Here is a 21,379-nt window from a genome sequence, read left to right on the forward strand (position 1 = left end):
CCAAGCATGCGGGGTCACAGTGCATGCTTGGCCAATCGTGAGACAGCAATGCATTGCGCCATCGCAGTGCATTGTGGGCCACACGAATTTTGCCGCGAACGGCCCAAACGTTCGGAATTCGGCGAACGCACGAACGACCGATGTTCGAGTCGAACATGCGTTCGACTCGAACACGAAGCTCATCCCTACTGGTCAGGGCTCCTCAGAACACCCCAAGCAGCTCCACCTCCCCTCTCCACCTCTCTTTCCAGAACACACCAGAGCATTCTGGAAAGAAGTGGGAGGTCCTGGTGATGCCACCTGTGAGTCACAAAGCCCTACCCAGAGCCACTTCCAGCCCAAATTAAAACACACCCAGGCTTGGCTGCCAGCTAACCCTGGAAATGTACCTACCCTCACAAAAACATGCACTATCCTTCTAGCACACTAGAGGGTGCTACACATGTAAAGGCAGGCCTCCTAATACTTTTGGTAATATAGTGTATATTTTTATATTATGATATTATTATGTTTGTCCCATTTAAAAGACTGAAATCATGTCTGTAGCACAAAGCTAGGCAAAATATTGGCCAATAAAAAAACATAAATAATAAATAATAATAAAACAAACATATATATATATATATATATATATATATATATATATATATATATATATATATATATATATATATATATATATATATATATATATATATATATATATATATATATGCAACACTTGATAAAATAAACAAAACAAATTAAATAGAAAATTTTTAAATAATCATTTTTTTTCTAAAAAAAGGAAAATAGAAATGAACATTTTTTTTGAAAAATAGCTAAGAGAAGAAGGAAATGAGATAATGATTAAGTTAACATAGGGTTAATAAGTAGTTAACTAGGAATACATTTTATTTACTTGTAGGGGTTCTTTAACTGAGATCATATGCAGATCAAAAGTAAAATAATTTCAATAAATAATAAATATACTGACTATCTGTAAGGCGTGATTTTATATGCGTGTGGCTGCATTATGACAGCTTGTTCCTGTTATGTAATACAGTACGTAGTAAGTCCTGGTTGTTGTTTAAATAATACAGGAGGTGGAGATGCTTCATATAAACATTGTTGAAATTCTGTAGGACAAATCTCCTACATTCAAAACCACTGGTTGGAGTGTATGGATTTTTTTGTTTCTTATTTTTTTTTTTTTTTTTTACATTTTTAGTTATTTTTTTTTATTTGTTTGGTTATTTTTTGGTTCAGGATAAAGTAGAAAAGGGGCATAGTCAGTTTATTTATTGCTGTCCGTGTCCCACTAGGGTGATCTCCCTTCACTTCCTGCCTCTAAAGTTCAACAGGTAGTGAGAAAACATCAGTTGTCACTGAAGCATGTACCCCCCACCGTAAAATTTAGAGAGTGACTAGGTGTCCTGAGAGCCGCACAACAAGTCAAGACCTGTTGTATTATAGCGAATGGCAGTCTCAGCCTGGACTCCCGCCAGGGCACGCCCCGAACGCGGTTCACTGAAACGCGTTAGTGCATGGCCTGGTGGGGGTCCAGGCTGAGACTACCATTCACTGTCATATGGCAGGTCTTAACATGATGTGCGGCTCTACAGACACCTAATCACTCTTTCCCATTGCCTGAAGCATAGACCAGCTCCCTTCCCAGCCACCAAAGGACTTCATTCCCATACAGCCTGAGGGGCTCACACACATATTTAGGGCAGAATGCAGGGCGGATTGCAAAGAAGCTGCACCATTGTTTGTACTGTGAAAGCCCAGAGGGCTTTCACACTACAGCGGTGCGCTGGCAGGACGTCAGGGAAAAGTCCTGCCAGCGCTTCTTTGAAGCGGTGAAGGAGCGGTGTGTTTACCGCACCTCCACTGCTGCTCCCCATTGAAATCAATGGGGCAGCGCTGTAATACCGCCGGCAAAACGCCGCTATTGCCATTCCCATACAGCCTGAGGGGCTCACACACATATTATTGGTTCACCATAACACCCCTTTCACACAAGGGGGTTTTGCAGGCGCTATAGCGTTAGAAATAGCACCTGCAATCCGCCCTAAAGAAGCTGCACCATTGTTTGTAGTGTGAAAGCCCTGAGGGCTTTCACACTACAGCAGTGCGCTGGCAGGACGTCAGGGAAAAGTCCTGCCAGCAGCTTCTTTGGAGCGGTGAAGGAGCGTTGTGTTTACCGCTCCTCCACCTCTGCTCCCCATTGCTCTCCCCACAGTGCTGTAATACCGCCGGCAAAGCGCCGCTATTGCGGCGTATTGCCGGCGGTTTTAACCCTTTCTCAGCCACTAGCGGGGGGTAAAAGCGCCCCGCTAGCGGCCGAAATGCGCCGCAAATCCAGCGTTAAAACGCCGCTAAACATATCGGCGTTTTACCGCCCACGCTATGGGCGGTGTGGTGTGAAAGAGGTCTAAAATGTACCCTCACCTTTTTTGCGACAACCTAAAAAATAAAAATAAAGATTTTTTTTCTCCTATCTCAGTCAAAATGAAGAAGGTAAGTTTCCACAGTGGGGATACAAAAAGTAAATAAAAAAATTAAAAAATAAATAAATACATAAATGAAAAAATATATATAAAAAAAATACATAAATACATAAATATATACAAACAAATAAATACATAAATAAAAATATATAAAAACAAATACATACATAAATATATGCAAATAAATAAATAAAAATATATACAAAAAAATAAATAAAAATATATACAAATAAAAAAATATATAAATAAATAAAAATATATACAAATACATGAATAAATATTACTCGTCCTATTCACTTTAAGCTTGTCACATTCACCGTTAGGTAAAAAAAAAAAAAACTGTCATATTTACACTTTGCTATTTTAACAAATTTCCACTCAATATCTAAGAGGTAAAAAAAAAAAAAAAAGAAAGAAAAGAAAAGAAAAAAAGTGCTCTGTTGAACCTTCTGTCACACAGTGGTTAAACTGCAGACAAAGTATTGAAGGTTTATGTTGCATGACATATTGAATATGCATCTGATATAAAATGGATCAGCGGCTGAGCGGACAGTAATAATTAGAAGATGAATGCTCCGCAAACTAACGTTTTACTGGTGTTTTTTAATGAGCCAAAAACCTACTGTAGAGTGAAATGCTAATTGTAAGTTGCCAGTAAAAGGTTACTCAGAAAAGAGCACATGAATACCGGGTACAATCATTTTTCACTCCTGCGTGTGTCTTTAGGAAAGAAAAACTGGGAATCTGTCATGTATTTCTGATTAGGAGGAAAAAAAATAAAACATTTTTGTTCTGTTTAGCAGGAGAGAAAGATCTTCGAAAGTGCAAGCGCGGGCTCATTACTGAACTTTTGTCTTCTAGGAAAACTTTTTGCAGTGTAAAAAAAAGGAAATGTGTAGTGCATCTGAATCTACAGTTCTTTCTTTCGCTATTTTTTTATGGTCAGGACTGAAAAAAATTAAATGTAAAAGGATATATATATCTATCCTTTTACTAATCAATTTAAAACAATGTCCTCTCTCCCAGTTGTCTCTTGGTAAGAGTCCTGAGAAGCTGTCCTGTATTTGTGATTGTGGGAAAAAGAAAACAAGAAAAACGGAAGCGATTAGAGCGACATTTCCAAAAGTGAAAGCTCTGGCTTATCATTGAACTTTTGTCCTCTAGGAAAACATTTTGAGGTGACCCCACCCCCCTCTGATGTAACGGAAACCTGCGTTACATCAGAGGGGGGGGGGGCGGGTCACCCGTATGTCACTGGGGAAGCCCAGCTTTCCCCTTGAGCCAGAGAGGGGCGGGGTCAGGTGACGGGTGGCCCCGCCCTCCTCAGCTAAGAAGTGTCAGGCTTCCGGGATTCCCGCAGTGTCTCCGGTGGAGACAGAGGATGGATGCGCTGCGCTAGAGGGAGAGATCACCCATCACTGGATCAGATCAGCCATCGCTGGACCCCGGAGAGATGATCATCCATCGCTGGATAGCAAGAGTGGATTACCACGCTGGAATCTTTTTTTATTTTTTTTATTTTTAATAAAGGACTTTTCCCAATGGTGTGTGTATCTCTTTTAACATTCTTTTACACTTTCTTTGTGAAATGGTAGGGGTACTTTTGTACCCCCTTACCATTTCAAACAGGGGGGGCGGGATCCGGGGGTCCCCTTGTTAAAGGGGGCTTCCATATTCTGATAAGCCCCCCGCCCGCAGACCCCCACAACCACCAGCCAGGGTTGTGGGGATGAGGCCCTTGGCCTCATCAACATGGGGACATGGTGCTTTGAGGGGTCACAGACCCCCAAAGCATCCTCCCAATGTTGAGGGCATGTGGCCTGGTATGGTTCAGGAGGGGGGGGCGCTCTCTCGTCCCCCCCTATTTTCCTGTGGCCTGCCACAGTCATTGAAAGTCATTGATTAAAAAAAAAAAAGCGTGGGGTTCCACTTCTTTTTTTTTTTTTTTGACTTGGGGTTCCCCTTAATATCCACACCAGACCTGAAGGGCCTGGTAGTTGAATTTGGGGGAACCCCACACTTTTTTTTTTTTAATCAATGACTTTCAATGAGTGTTCTCTGTATTACGGGAGCCGGCAATTCATTATAGCCACGAGTGATTTTAAATTACTCTTTTTCCTGCAGAAATGACACTTTGTGCAGGGACAGTTCTAAGCACGGGAAACATGCACCCCTTCACAGGCATACTATACACACCTCCCAGGTATGAAATTTAAAGGAATATTGCACTTTTATTGTTTCACTTTAAGCATTATTAAAATCACTGCTCCCGAAAAAACGTTAGTTTTTAAAACTTTTTTTTGCATTGATACATGTCCCCAAACACTTTTTAGGACAATAACTTGCATATTAGCCTTTAAAATTAGCACTTTTGATTTTGATCGAGTCGAGTCCCATAGACTTTAATAGGGTTCTAAAGTTCACACAAAGTTTAGGTCTGCTTGCAGATTCTGGTGCGAACCGAAGCGGGGGGGGGGGGGGGGGGGGTGTTTGGCTCATCCTTATAGAGAAGACATGGCTGCAGAGAGACAGATACAACTTATGTAGGAGGACTTATTTTATCTCTGTGTTTTCCCGAGGTCTGTGACTTCACTGGATTTATGGAAGGGTTTACAACCACTATAGGACAGCAATGTTGTTCTCCAAAAAAAACAAAAAAGCAAACAAAAAAAAAACATCCTAATCCTAAAAAACATCCTAATCTAGACTTAATCAGTTGCAGGTGTATCTGAAACCAAAAGCTAAATCTCTATATGCTAAGGGTCCTTTTATACCAGCTGGGCTATGCTGACTATTGTAAAAAAAAATGATCTGCATTCCGGTTGTTGCTCTTAAAATTTCTTCATTTTATTGAATAGCCACAGTGAACAAACGCAGATTAAGTCAGTTGGCGCGTTTTAGCCTATAAGGCCTTAGTCATAACCATAATTATGACTAAGGCCTTATAGGCTGAAATGCACCAACTGACTTAATTTGCATTTGTTCACTGTGGCTATTCAATAAAATGAAGAAATTTTAAGAGCAACAACCGGAGTGCAGATCATTTTTTCTACATTACTCTACTCAGCACAGCGACTGTGGATCGAGGACCTGGGAGCTCTGCTATCTATGTGGTGTACGGGTAGTAGCACTGACTTTTCTGTTTATATTATGCTTGCTGACTATTCCTGATTATTTTATTTCCAATGTTACAAAAATAAACAGTGATTTCACAAGTCATACGCATTCATTCATTCATGGTATGTCACAAAATACAACAGTATTTTTACAGCTCCTCATTTTATAATAAAAAAAGTCATCCTTAAGCTCCAGTCCAGTGACTTTGCCTAGGCTGAGATGATGTCATCAGTCTGCTGCAGGTAAGAAGAAACTTTCCCCCAGTCTTCTCTCCCCTAGTGACAGGGGCGGACTGACAACTCATGGGGCCCCCGGGCAATAGGAGATTATGGGGCCCCCAGGCAATCAGAGATTATGGGGCCACACAGTATACATAAACACACACACACACAGTATACAATCACACAGTATACACAGACATGTTTCTATTGGCTGAGAAGGTACTGGAGAGGTGGGGCAGCTATAATCTCTGGATTTTTAGACCAAAAGGATGTCGGTAAGGGACATTTCAGAGACAGATGTAAAAAAAAAACACAAATTTTGATATACTGTCCCCGGTTTTACTGAGGCTGGCAACCCTGATGGGGCCCCCTAGTGGCATGGGGCCCTCGGGCAGTGCCCGAGTGGCCCAATGGTCAGTCCGCCCCTGCCTAGTGATCAGACTGAAACATTGTAACTTTATAGCAGGTCACAAGGTAGAGAGGCAAATGTGACAATGTGGATGTCAATCTGGAGGAGCAGGTGTTCCTAGGCAGACTGCCTTAGACAACACCCATGTGTAATGCTGAGCCTCCGTGATTGAAGGAACTGAAATCCAAATAATAAAAGAGGCAAACCAGGCACAAGAATTGTGGGGAAGAAAGGGCTAAATCAGGGGTCTCTACACATTCTAAACAGTTCTTCTGGGCTTTAAGCGCATAACTGGCTGGTGGGAGGTGAAGATGTGCTGCCGTCAATGGGAGTAAACAATACCCCAACATTGGTATCAGCTGGAGTAGTGGTTCTTAACCTTAGTTCTCAAGTACCCCCAACAGGCCATGTTTTGGGAGATAAAATAGCTGTCCAAAATACCAAGCCATTGACTCTGATTTAAACCACCTGTGCAAGACAAAGGAAAACCTGCAAACATGGTCTGTTGGGGGTAGTTGAGGACTGAGGTGGAGAACCACTGAGTTGGAGGAATTGGTTCCAGTTGAAGGAATAGTGCCTCATTGTTGGTATCAGTTGGGGGAATAGTGCCCTTTTGGTTTGAGTTTGAAGGAATAGTGTCCTATTGTTGGTATCAGTTGGAGGATTAGTGCCCCATTGTTGGTATCAGTTGGAGGAATAGTGCCCTGTTGTTGGTATCAGCAGTTGGAGGAATAGTGCCCTGTTGTTGGTATCAGTTAAAGGAATAGTGCCCTGTTGTTGGAATCAGTTGGAGAAAAAGTGCCCTGTTGTTGGTATCAGTTGGAGGAATAGGGTCCTGTTGTTGGTATTGCTTGGGGGAATAATGCCCTGTTGTTGGAATCAGTTGGAGAAAAAGTGCCCTGTTGTTGGTTTCCATTGACGGAATAGTGCCCTGTGTTGTTTGTATTAGTTGGAGGAATAGTGTCCTATTGTTGGCATCAGTTGGAGGAATAGTGTCCTATTGTTGGTATTCGTTGGAGGAATAGTGCCCTGTTGTTGGTATTAGTGGGAGGAATAGTGCCCTGTCGTTGGTATCAGTTGGAGGAATAGTGCCCTGTTGTTGGAATCAATTGGAGAAAAAAAGTGCCCCGTTGTTGGTATCAGTTGAAGGAATAGTGTCCTATTGTTGGCATCAGTTGGAGGATTAGTGCCCCATTGTTGGTATCAGTTGGAGGAATAGTGCCCTGTTGTTGGAATCAGTTGGAGAAAAAGTGCCCTGTTGTTGGTTTCTGTTGAAGGAATAGTGCCCTATTGTTGGTATCAGTTGAAGGAATAGTGTCCTATTGTTGGCATCAGTTGGAGGAATAGTGCCCTGTTATTGCTATAAGTTGGAGGAATAGTGCCCTGTTGTTGGTTTAAGTTGAAGGAATAGTGCCCTGTTGTTGGAATCAGTTGAAGGAATAGTGCCCTGTTGTTTGTATCAGTTGGAGGAATAGTGCCCTGCTGTTGGTATCAGTTGGAGGAATAGTGCCATGTTGTTGGTTTAAGTTGAAGGAATAGTGCCCTGTTGTTGGTATCAGTTGGAGGAATAGTGCCCTGTTGTTGGTATCAGTTGGAGGAATAGTGCCCTGTTGTTTGTATCAGTTGGAGGAATAGTGCCTTGTTGTTGGTATCAGTTGAAGGAATAGTGCCTTGTTGTTGAAATCAGTTGGAGGAATAGTGACCTGTTGTTGTTATCTGTTGGAGGATTCGTACCCCAACATTGGTGTCCATGGAAGGAATGCTGCCCCAAGGGCCAGATAAAGGTAAGCAATGGGCCACATCCATCCACTGGGCCACAGTTTGGAGACCACTGTGCTAGATGATGCTGGATGTCATCCAACCAGGATATTAGGTCTGCTTTATCTGGCTTGATGCAGCTTCTAATGCACATTGTAAGAGGCTCACTGTGTGCAGTGAAGTCAGAGTAAGCCAGTTTAGTCCAGGAGAGGAACCTGTACAGCTGTGCAAGACTGAAGGGAAGGCTGGATATTTTGTGATTGATTTATGTTCTTGTATTGTACTTTTACAGAAGTGCTGGCAAATTATCATTTGTGGTTTTTTTTTCTGAATAGTTTATATATCTATACAATGCAATACATGGGGTTTAGGGCATCTGTATCTGCACAGACATCCAGGACACAATTTTAATTGAAATACATTTTATTTCTGTTTTCACAAACCTCCAGCCCTTGTCATCTGTCCCTTGAACAATGCCTCAGTGCCTTTGGAAGCATCACATTCATGGATCCTATGGGCCGAGCTACAGCAGAGAAGATTAATTGGGTACAGATGTGATTCAGATTTTATTACCTTGGCGGAGGTGGAGGGGGGGGGGGGGTTAGAAAACAAAATCGTATCAAATACCATTTTACAGGAAACCGATAACAGCCCACAGCACGCGGTGGCAGCTCCCAGCCCGCTAAGCCGAATTTTGGGGAAAGTTTACTAATAATATATGCATAGTTGGAGCAGGTAATTACCAAATACTGCAGAGGAGAGCGCCCATGATTATTCTAAATTTGGAATGCAAGCGGCGGAGGATAATGACTGTGACCTTCTCTGTCGCAGAAAGATGAATAAAAACAATATTTCAAATCAGGAATTTTCCTAGGGGGTTTAAAGGGCACCTGTAATTTTGGGAGAGGATAACCAGATACATTGTGATGAGGAGGGGAGGGGGTAAAAAAAAAAGTCTTCAAGTCAAATATGAGCATTGCATTTAATTTTTTACGTCTTTCTTCGTTAATAAATATCTTTAGTTAAAACGTTAACCCCTGACATGAATATGAAGAATTCGGCCTACCTGCTCGGGTACTTTGAAATTAATTTTGAAATTACATTAACTTGTTAAAGCTTCTATTAGATTTTATTGATTGGGTTTAGCCTTATTCTATGCTGATGGCGAAACCATGAAATGAAAACAGCCCACGGTACTTATAACTCAGCAGTGCTTCTTAGTACTAAATATTCGATACTTCCTGCATATAGCAGTCTACAGCGGATGTGTTTGGGAATATCTCTCTTGCTGATTGGACAAAAATGGAGCGTCAGCACACTGGGGAGGTCATCGGTCTGCTCAGTCTTTCCTTTACTCCTGTTAACAAGAGTTTGATTGACAGCACTGTGAGCAGGTAGGCAGAAAGGGGTCCCGGATCATTAGATTGCTGAAAGGAAGTGCATAAGCCAGAGGCTGCTTCCACATTCTCTTCTCAGGAGGCATACATAACAAGAAATCACCGACATCCTTACAGCCAACCAGCTCTAAAACAACCTGAAAGACACAGCAATCTGTGTAGAAATATGGAACCACTTTCCGTTGTCTTTTTTTCTACCATGAGAACTTCTCCAAATTGCAATGATCCTTTAAAGCCCAAGTCCAGCTTTAAAAAAATTAAATAAAAAATCTGATGTGCCCCAAGCTTGTCTGATAAGGAAGCAGGATGGCTGATAAAGGTGTGGTCTTGTATAACTTCAGCCTCAAACCTGGTCACTCTGTAAAGTTGGAGGGCTTCATTCCGGAAGGCTGTTAACAGTTTTCCATGGACTTGGGAACAGAGGATAAGAATAAGCTTTAACCCTCAATTTGACATCCTTAGAGACAAGCACAAGATAATCTTGAACTCAATGGATAATGTCTGGTGAATGGAGCAGAGGGAAAGCTTCTTTCCCTTCCAGGATGGGGTCAGACACCATGGTTTGCTTCCAGTAAGAGAAAGACAGGATCACCATACAACAAACTCATGGAAAGCCTTTCACATTTCCAGTGCACTTTCTATTAGAGGAGATCTCGTACATGGCCGTGAAAGACCTGCAGCTCCAGTCCATCACACTAAAATTAAGAATTTTGCAATAGAGGAGTAGCCTTTCTCGTTTCCAGTCGACTTTCCCTTTGAAAAGGTCTCATACTTAGCTGGGAAAGACCTCCAGCTCAAGTCCATCACACTAAAATTAAGAATTCTGCAATAGAGGAGTAGCCTGTGCCACATGTCCACATCCAGGCTCTGTGAAATGGCCATAGTGGATAAAGAAGAAAAAAACTATTTTATCCTGTTTTGTAACCCCTCCACTCCAATCTGCATCCTTGCTGTTCATGTAACCATACATTGTGCTTTGAAATTAATTTTATCCATATTTAAAAAAAAAAATTAAAATCAGATCCAATACAAAGACTCAACTGATGTCTATTCTAGTGCCAGTCTTCTTCCAATTCCAAGGTAACTCACCCAAATTCCTATGAGGCCTGGGTGTCTCGGGAGGGCTGACAGGAGAATACTGCATAGAGGAATGCCCAAAATTTTAAAATATTTTTAAGTATAAAGTAGGGACACTTTTCAGTGGGGGCAAATGAAGACAGAGAAGGGGATTCTTGACTTGGGCTTTGTTGACTATATGTTACTCCAGTGTTCTGTTTTGCTTCAGAAGAATAGAATAGACCAGTGTTCCTCAACCAGGTTTCCTTGGAAATGTAGGGTTTCTCCTGAGGTGGCTAGAGATTTCTTGAGCAGTGAGAAAATATGGACTAAACATCAGTGGAGAGTGGGCAACTTAACACCAATATAAGAGATAAAACTCCAGAGATAAACCGATAGTTCTGACACTTTAAAAAACTCTGGTTCGGGCCACATCTGGAGTATTCCGTCTAGTTCTGGAAGGATGCGCTGGAACTGGAGAGAGTCCAGAGAAGGGCAACAAAATTAATAAGGGGACTGGAGGACCTTATGAGGAACGTTACGAGGAATGACTACAAGCACTAAACGTATTCCCCCTGGAGAAGATACGCTTGAGAGGAGATATGATAGCGATAGACAAATATCTCAATGGTGGTGAGCCCAGCGTAGGTAGGAAACTATTCATTTTCAAGGAGTGTAAGAAGACAAAGGAACACAATATGATTGGAGGAGAAGCGGTTTAACCTTAAGCTGTGTAGGGGGTTTTTCACTGTCAGAGCGGTAAGGATGTGGAACTCTCTTCCACAATTGGTGGTGTCAGCAGGAAATATTGATAGTTTTAAAAAAACTCTTGGACGTGCATCTTAGTGAACACAATATACAGGGATATGGGAATTTATTATCGACACGAACACACACACACCAACACAGGGTGAGCTGGATGGACTATTGTCCTTATTCAACCTTACCAACTATGAAACTAAGATCTCACTTCTATACAGACCATTAATGTTAGAGGACACCGCTATTTGTACGGCCTGCCTTTCTTTTCTGCACCTATTATTTGTTTCAAGAATATTATTGAAAAATATTCTGTAGGGGGTTGGTAACAAAATCAACTGCCCTAAGTGTCAAATATTCTACTCCACAATACTTATGCTTTAATTTAAAACTTTCCTCAACTTTTCTCAAGCTAATGTATCATGACCTGTAGGCAGGATCCTTTGTAGGAGGGGTTCCCCGAGAGACTGAAAATTATTTCAAGGGTTCCTCAGCCTAAAAATTTTGCGAAAGACTGCAATAGATGATGTATGCCTGATCTAGAACACTATCTTAAGCTAGTCTCTCTACCAAAAAAAAGAAAATCAGCACTAATGTGCTATAAATATTCTATCACTGTTCTAGTTTTATTGGCTGTCCTTGCTTGCCCCCAACCCTTGGCGCATGCGTTTAGCAACATTTCCTCGCAATCTTTTGAAACAGTTATTGTCTTAAATTCAGGAGATTTGGCCGCACCCGAAGGATTTCATTTCCCAAGGTGATATCTTTTTTTAAATTTCTTTTAGTGTTATTTATATATTTCCATGTAAATTTCCCATGAGGCCGCTAAAAGCTGTGAGAGCTCGCACCCCCCTTCCCCAATTATCCCACGGGTGGCCCTTGTGGAATACGACGCTGCAAGTTCAAGCCGGTTGCACATCTTACAACTGAGAAAACGATGAGGTATGCAAAGAGTTTTACTACATAAAATTATAAGCTTCAGGCACAATTTTATTCTATCATCTAATATATTTATAAAAGCCTTTCAAAAGTGACGCCACTCCCTAATAGCAAAATACGTAAAGATTTATATCTGTTAAGGAGGCCACCATCTCAGGCCCCTGCTGAGAGCTTAGAAGGTGTGTTAGACTTTTGGGGGTTGATTCACTAAAACTAGAGAGTGCAAAATCTGGTGCAGCTCTGCATAGAAACCAACCAGCCTCCAAGTCTTTTGTCAGAGCTTAATCAATCACTTTCTTCCCGGCCTATAGCAGAAAGACAGACGGGCGGTGGTTCAGTTATCCTGACTGGGTGTCATATGACGTCCAGCTGGATACCTGCCGGCTCGTGCCTGTGGGCCACGCATCATGGCGATCGGTGGTGTGTCGTGTCAATCTAACAAACCGCGACACCGATCTCGGTAAAGTGCCTCTGATGGAGGCTCATTACCACGTGATCAGCCATGTCCAACCACGGCTGATCACGATGTAACCAGGAAGAGACATTTATTGCCTTTTTCCCACTCGCGCCTGACAGACGCGAGTAGAGGAGAGCCGATCGGAAGCTCTCCTGACAGGGGGAGTCTGCTCTGATTGTTTTTTCAATGCAGCCCCCACATGGATGCTCACACTGGACCACCATGGATGCCGCCAAGACCCCCAGGGAAGCCCCCAACACATGGATGACCAGGTATGTCCCCCATGGCCACCAGGGATGCCACAGTATGTCCAAAATATGCCAATCAGTGCACACAAATGGTGCCAGTCAGTGCCCATTATGAATGCCTGCCAGATCAGTGATGCCCAGCAGTGCCACCCATCAGTGTTCATCAGTGACACCCATCAGTGCCCATCTATCAGTGCCCACCTGTGCCCATCAGTGCCAACCTATCAGTGCCCATCCGTGCCCATCTGTGTCACCTATCAGTGCCACCCATAAGTACCCATCAGTGCAGCCTTTCAGTGCCCATTAGTGCCGCTTATCAGTGCCCATCAGTGCTGCCTATCAATGCTCATCAGTGCTGCATACCAGTGCCGCCTATAAGGGCCCATCAGTGCTGCCTATCAATGCTCATCAGTGCTGCATACCAGTGCCGCCTATAAGGGCCCATCAGTGTCGCCTATCAGTGCCCATCAGTGCCAACCTATCAGTGCCCATCCGTGTCACCTATCAGTGCCATCCATAAGTACCCATCAATGCAGCCTTTCAGTGCCCATTAGTGCCGCTTATCAGTGCCCATCAGTGCTGCCTATGAGTGCCCATCAGTGCTGCCTATCAATCCCCATCATTGCTGCATACCAGTGCTGCCTATCAGGGCCCATCAGTGCCGTCTATCAGTGCCCGTCAGTGCAGCCTCATCAGTGCCCTTCATTGAAGGAGAAAACATACTTATTTACAAAATGTTATAACAGAAACAAAGAAAAACTTTTTTTTTCCAAACTTTTCGGTCTTATTTTATTTGCGCAAAAAACAAAAATCCCAGCAGTGATCAAACACCACCAAAAGAAAGCTCTATTTGTGGGAACAAAATCATAAAAAATTAGTTTGGGTACAGTGTAGTATGACCGCGCAACTGTCATTCAAAATGCGACAGCACTGAAAGCTAAAAATTGGCTTGGGCAGGAAGGGGGCAAAATGCCCGCTATTGAAGTAGTTAAAGAAGCTGAAGTTAGAAGCTGATTGGCTACCATACACAGCTGCACCATATTTTGCACTCTCCAGTTTTAGTAAGTCAACCCCTTAGAACCTTGCAAAGTTTTGGGGAATTTTCCAGCATGGCGGGCTAAGGTATTGTTATTTCACCCTGTTCTATGTCCGGGAAGACAATGAATGTTTCAGTATATAATTTTCTCTCTGCTGGTGTTTTCTTTTGATATCCAGACAGGTCTATGAGCACTTTAGGCTAGGTTCATGATTGAGCTTTTTCAAGCTTTTGTGGGGTGTTTTTTATGGGGGTGTGCACGTGCATTTTTGGGGTGTTTTCAGCCTTGAGAGTTTGTTGAAGCCATTTGGAAAGTTAGTTACTAGTAGAAGGAAAGGCAATGTGCACATTCTAAGGGACCAAAAAGCTTATGTACATTTCGGAGCTTCGAGCAACAAGCCTCAAGCAACATGAGGCTCAGGTGTGGACAGGCACTACTGAATATAATGGCAAACTTGATGAAGAACACTGAAGCACTTTGGGGAAATATGCTCCACATTTCTCATGCTCAGGTGTGAACTAGGCCCTATGCCAGGAACATGTGGGCTAAAAATCATCCGAAAATGGTTGGTTGGGCAGGAACCGGATGACTTTTAGCTCATGTGTACAGCTCCCTGTCTGACAGAAGCAGGTCTTGCGATTGACTTCTGTCAAACGAGCATGCTGGCAAACCAGCAGCCAATCGGCACCTAATCAGCTCTGGCAGTCAATGGCAGTGAGCATTGACCAGTGCATTCTGGCAGGGAGCGGTCCCCCGGTCAGAACACCCCCAGAAAGCAAGGATAACTTACCACAAATTTGTGGCAGTGTTGAATTGTAAGTGTTAACTTGCTGTACATTTTCACTGGCAAGTTGTACACTTGCAGAGCATTTGACGCACAAGTTCTAGCTGGCACTTTTCCAATTTGTAGCAAGTTTGCATGGCAAGTCTCTACCAAGAGCAAAGTGGCAGTGGTGAGTCTACAGCAAGAGCTCTGCAAGTCTACAGCATGCAAATGTAGTCACAGTGACCCCCTGTGGTGAGATGACTATTGCACAACACCTCTTCAACACCTCTTCATCACCTATTAGTGGCCACCAGTGCATAGGAGGAATCCCCTCAGTTCTCCCACATGGAGGAGTTTATCTCCCATGGTTGAGACACAGGTTCTTTCATTCTATTACTAGGGTAGGATCCACTAATTGGGGGTACTTTGTCGCAGCAAGTGGGCTTAGCACTATATGACCATATAGTACGACCAAACCCCCGTATTTCTGAATATGTTGCAGGATAAATGTCATTTTTGTATGTGTGCGCTGTAATGTGTTTTGTTTGCAGATCACTTGACGCACAAGTGACACTTTTCCAATTTGTAGCAAATTTGTGTGACAAGTCTCTAGAAAAAGCAAAGTGGCAGTGGTGAGTCTATAGCAAGAGCTCTGCAAGTCTACAACATGAAAATGTAGTCACAGTGACCCCCTGTGGTGGGATGACTATTGCACAACATAACTCAACCAGATCTTGCAGCAGACTTGCAGAATGTTTGTAAAGACAGCTGATCTGGAGTCATGCAATGCGGACTTGGTGCAATTGTGCAACAAACTTAGCAAGTCATTTTCAAACTTGTAGTACTGTGGGGGAGATTGCTGTATTAACATTGCTTAAGTCTGAACTCCAAGCTATCAGATGAACACTGTTGTAAGCGTGGGAAATTCAGCTTTACCGCCTGTTTTTCACGTCCTCCCAATCATACCCCCTTAAGCTGCAAAGGTAGCCGTGATACTTTGCTTCATAGCATGGCAAGAATGATCCCCTGTCACGTTTGGCAGTACCGCCGTTGAAAGCCATATTCAAATGGATGCCGCAACCTCAGGCATCTCCTTCAGCGACAGAGTTCTATAGTGGTAACACTTTTGTAAGCTCAGCAACACGACTTGCATTTTTTGAATCATTCCTTAAATGGCTCCTAAAATGTAGGCGCAGTGTGGGGTAAACACTGCAGTGTTCAGCGGGAAGCGGATAACAATATTCACTCTCCATTATAAATGGGCCCCTATGTCCCAACTCCTCCTGGTGCTCCACCTTATGCCATTCAGCCATCTAGTGCCTAAATCCTAAAGTCAGCTGGGGTTCTGGAACTATCCCGTTCATTGGTGCCAGGAAAGATGGTTTAGCATTGACCAGAGCAGGAGGAATGTCGCAACTGCAGACCGGAATTTCCTTTGGCCACAGAGTTCTATAGTAGTGGTGGTATCACTTTTTAAGCTCAGCAAATGACCAGCATTTTTTGAATCATTCCTTAAATGGCTCCTAAAATTTAGGCGCAGTGTATAGCTGGAAGCGAATAAATATATTCACTCTCCATTATAAATGGGCCTCTAAGCCCTAATTTCTCCTAGAGTTCCACCAGTGGTGGCCAGTAGTGATGGACGAACTTCCGACGGGACGTTTCGCGAACGCGAAACGCGAACGGGCACAAACGTTCGCGAAAACGACCGTTCGCCGCAGGCTCCATTGACTTCAATGGGAGGCGAATTTCGCAAACCTTTAGGTCGAATTTGCGGCCACGGGGTAATTATTAGGGGGTAGCACGTAGTCCCACCACCTGGACAATAGCATAATACATGTATGAGGTGAATTTGGGATCGATAACTACAAGCATTTTTTTTTTATTTGGGAAATTGTTCTGACAATTCAGGACTATGGAGCTAATGAAGGCAATGGAGGAGAGGGAAGGTCAGGGACCAGGGTAGGCAAACAAGAGGGTGCAGGAGATACAGAGCACTGACAGCAGCACCGTAATACAGAGCACTGACATCAGCACCGTGACATACAGCGCTGACAGCAGCTCCGTGACATACAGCGCTGACAGCAGCTCCGTGACATACAGCGCTGACAGCAGCTCCGTGACATACAGCGCTGACAGCAGCTCCGTGACATACAGCGCTGACAGCAGCTCCGTGACATACAGCGCTGACAGCAGCACCGTGACATACAGCGCTGACAGCAGCTCCGTGACATACAGCGCTGACAGCAGCTCCGTGACATACAGCGCTGACAGCAGCTCCGTGACATACAGCACTGACAGCAGCTCCGTGACATACAGCGCTGACAGCAGCTCCGTGACATACAGCGCTGACAGCAGCACCGTGACATACAGCGCTGACAGCAGCTCCGTGACATACAGCGCTGACAGCAGCTCCGTGACATACAGCGCTGACAGCAGCTCCGTGACATACAGCACTGACAGCAGCTCCGTGACATACAGCGCTGACAGCAGCTCCGTGACATACAGCGCTGACAGCAGCACCGTGACATACAGCGCTGACAGCAGCTCCGTGACATACAGCGCTGACAGCAGCTCCGTGACATACAGCGCTGACAGCAGCTCCGTGACATACAGCGCTGACAGCAGCACCGTAAGCAGCCCCAGGAGGAAGTCAGCACAGCACAGGGATGGTGTGATCCCCTCATAATAAGAACCCCCAGGAGGAAGTCAGCACAGCACAGGGATGGTGGGAGCCCCTCATAATAAGAACCCCCAGGAGGAAGTCAGCACAGCACAGGGATGGTGGGAGCCCCTCATAATAAGAACACCCAGGAGGAAGTCAGCACAGCACAGGGATGGTGGGAACCCCTCATAATAAGCAGCCCCAGTAGAAATATGACACCGCTCAACCTCTTCAAAGAGGAGGGTAGGGGCATATAGTACGGTGTGCTTTTTTGGGTCAGGGAAGTGAGCCAAATGAATTAAGAAGGTCTGTGTGCTTGATTCCAAAAATTGTTTATAGACATATACATGGTCTACTGATCACATGTGTTGAATTCCTCCGAGATCCATGCCTCATTCATTTTTAGAAATGTGAGGTAGTTAACACTGTCGTGAGCTAGGCGAGTACGCTTATCGGTCACAATCCCCCCTGCTGCGCTGAACGTCCTTTCGGACAGGACACTGGATGAGGGGCAAGCCAACAGTTCGATTGCAAATTGGGCAAGCTCTGGCCAGAGGTCAAGCCTGCCCACCCAGTAGTCTAGGGGTTCATCACTCCTCAGAGCGTCCACATCGGCCGTTAACCCAATGTAGTCGGACACCTGACGGTCTAGGCGTTCCCTGATGCTGGATCCGGATGACACCTGTCGATGGGTCGGCTGAAAGAATGACCTCATATCCGAAGTCACCAACACATCTTCAAACCGGCCTCTTCTTGCAGGCGCTGTTGGATTGGTACCCGCAAATCCTTCTCTGGGAGTGGGAATTGCTCCTCTGCCAGCGCACGCAAAAGCAGAATGCAGCATTTCTCGAAGCAAGGCCTGGAAGTGCTGCATTCTGACAGCCCTCTGCGACGGCGGTAACATTTCCGCCATTTTGTGTTTGTACCGGGGATCTAAGTACGTTGCCACCCAGTACTGGTCCTTGACCCTCATGCTTTTTATACGGGGGTCCCTATTAAAACACTGGAGCATGAAGGCCCCCATTTGCACTCAAGCGGAAGGTATGTGGTGGTGGTGGTGTTGTTGGTGGTAGTGTCTTTGGGGGTGCACATAGCAGAGAGTGAAGAAGAGGGTGCAGATCGAGAGGATGAGGAGGGTGCAGAAGAATAAGGCTGAGTGAGCCACTCAACCAAGTCTGGTGCGTCCTTTAAAGTAATTGAACGCACCTTCTGCAACTTCCCACTTTGGCTCAAGGCTGTTGCTCCTGCCCTACCCCTACCACCCCTGCGGAAGGGCCTGCCTCTTCCTCTGCCTGTCATTTTTTAAATCACCCTGTGACAAAACTCTTAGTCCCTATACCGCTGAAGGACTGCTGCAGTATAGGGCAGCGGTCAGCAGTAGTGCACGTCAACCCTATGTATTGTGGACCGATAGCGGTCCTTACAGAACAGCAGACTGTACTGCACTCAGGCCTATGTACCGTAGCACCCTATACCAAGTTACCAGTCCTTATAAGAACTTTTGTGGACCAAGCAGGTTGTGTGTTAGTGATTAGCAGACTGTACGTCAGTCCCTATACCAATGAAGGACTGCTGCAGTATAGGGCAGCGGTCAGCAGTAGTGCACGGCAACCCTATGTATTGTGGACCGATAGCGGTCCTTACAGAACAGCAGACTGTAACGCACTCAGGCCTATGTACCGTAGCACCCTATACCAAGTTACCAGTCCTTATAAGAACTTTTGTGGACCAAGCAGGTTGTGTGTTAGTGATTAGCAGACTGTACGTCAGTCCCTATACCGCTGAAGGACTGCTGCAGTATAGGGCAGCGGTCAGCAGTAGTGCACGGCAACCCTATGTATTGTGGACCGATAGCGGTCCTTACAGAACAGCAGACTGTAACGCACTCAGGCCTATGTACCGTAGCACCCTATACCAAGTTACCAGTCCTTATAAGAACTTTTGTGGACCAAGCAGGTTGTGTGTTAGTGATTAGCAGACTGTACGTCAGTCCCTATACCAATGAAGGACTGCTGCAGTATAGGGCAGCGGTCAGCAGTAGTGCACGGCAACCCTATGTATTGTGGACCGATAGCGGTCCTTACAGAACAGCAGACTGTACTGCACTCAGGCCTATGTACCGTAGCACCCTATACCAAGTTACCAGTCCTTATAAGAACTTTTGTGGACCAAGCAGGTTGTGTGTTAGTGTTTAGCAGACTGTGCGTCAGTCCCTATACCGCTGAAGGACTGCTGCAGTATAGGGCAGCGGTCAGCAGTAGTGCACGGCAACCCTATGTATTGTGGACCGATAGCGGTCCTTACAGAACAGCAGACTGTAACGCACTCAGGCCTATGTACCGTAGCACCCTATACCAAGTTACCAGTCCTTATAAGAACTTTTGTGGACCAAGCAGGTTGTGTGTTAGTGATTAGCAGACTGTACGTCAGTCCCTATACCAATGAAGGACTGCTGCAGTATAGGGCAGCGGTCAGCAGTAGTGCACGGCAACCCTATGTATTGTGGACCGATAGCGGTCCTTACAGAACAGCAGACTGTAACGCACTCAGGCCTATGTACCGTAGCACCCTATACCAAGTTACCAGTCCTTATAAGAACTTTTGTGGACCAAGCAGGTTGTGTGTTAGTGATTAGCAGACTGTACGTCAGTCCCTATACCAATGAAGGACTGCTGCAGTATAGGGCAGCGGTCAGCAGTAGTGCACGGCAACCCTATGTATTGTGGACCGATAGCGGTCCTTACAGAACAGCAGACTGTAACGCACTCAGGCCTATGTACCGTAGCACCCTATACCAAGTTACCAGTCCTTATAAGAACTTTTGTGGACCAAGCAGGTTGTGTGTTAGTGATTAGCAGACTGTACGTCAGTCCCTATACCAATGAAGGACTGCTGCAGTATAGGGCAGCGGTCAGCAGTAGTGCACGGCAACCCTATGTATTGTGGACCGATAGCGGTCCTTACAGAACAGCAGACTGTACTGCACTCAGGCCTATGTACCGTAGCACCCTATACCAAGTTACCAGTCCTTATAAGAACTTTTGTGGACCAAGCAGGTTGTGTGTTAGTGATTAGCAGACTGTACGTCAGTCCCTATACCAATGAAGGACTGCTGCAGTATAGGGCAGCGGTCAGCAGTAGTGCACGGCAACCCTATGTATTGTGGACCGATAGCGGTCCTTACAGAACAGCAGACTGTAACGCACTCAGGCCTATGTACCGTAGCACCCTATACCAAGTTACCAGTCCTTATAAGAACTTTTGTGGACCAAGCAGGTTGTGTGTTAGTGATTAGCAGACTGTACGTCAGTCCCTATACCAATGAAGGACTGCTGCAGTATAGGGCAGCGGTCAGCAGTAGTGCACGGCAACCCTATGTATTGTGGACCGATAGCGGTCCTTACAGAACAGCAGACTGTAACGCACTCAGGCCTATGTACCGTAGCACCCTATACCAAGTTACCAGTCCTTATAAGAACTTTTGTGGACCAAGCAGGTTGTGTGTTAGTGATTAGCAGACTGTACGTCAGTCCCTATACCAATGAAGGACTGCTGCAGTATAGGGCAGCGGTCAGCAGTAGTGCACGGCAACCCTATGTATTGTGGACCGATAGCGGTCCTTACAGAACAGCAGACTGTAACGCACTCAGGCCTATGTACCGTAGCACCCTATACCAAGTTACCAGTCCTTATAAGAACTTTTGTGGACCAAGCAGGTTGTGTATTAGTGTTTAGCAGACTGTGCGTCAGTCCCTATACCGCTGAAGGACTGCTGCAGTATAGGGCAGCGGTCAGCAGTAGTGCACGGCAACCCTATGTATTGTGGACCGATAGCAGTCCTTACAGAACAGCAGACTGTACTGCACTCAGGCCTATGTACCGTAGCACCCTATACCAAGTTACCAGTCCTTATAAGAACTTTTGTGGACCAAGCAGGTTGTGTGTTAGTGTTTAGCAGACTGTGCGTCAGTCCCTATACCGCTGAAGGACTGCTGCAGTATAGGGCAGCGGTCAGCAGTAGTGCACGTCAACCCTATGTATTGTGGACCGATAGCGGT

At 44.9% G+C, this 21,379-nt stretch overlaps 1 protein-coding gene across 10 annotated transcripts in view; it reads right to left on the reverse strand.

Annotated features, from left to right (window-relative positions):
- Positions 1 to 21,379, reverse strand: part of TENM4 (teneurin transmembrane protein 4) — a 2,098,843-nt gene that overhangs the window by 1,183,314 nt on the left and 894,150 nt on the right. The window lies entirely within an intron of this gene.

The sequence above is a fragment of the Lithobates pipiens genome, unplaced genomic scaffold (assembly GCF_037356315.1).
Source record: "Lithobates pipiens isolate NorthernLeopardFrog02 unplaced genomic scaffold, aLitPip1_a1.2 Scaffold_23, whole genome shotgun sequence".
Lineage (NCBI taxonomy): Eukaryota > Metazoa > Chordata > Amphibia > Anura > Ranidae > Lithobates > Lithobates pipiens.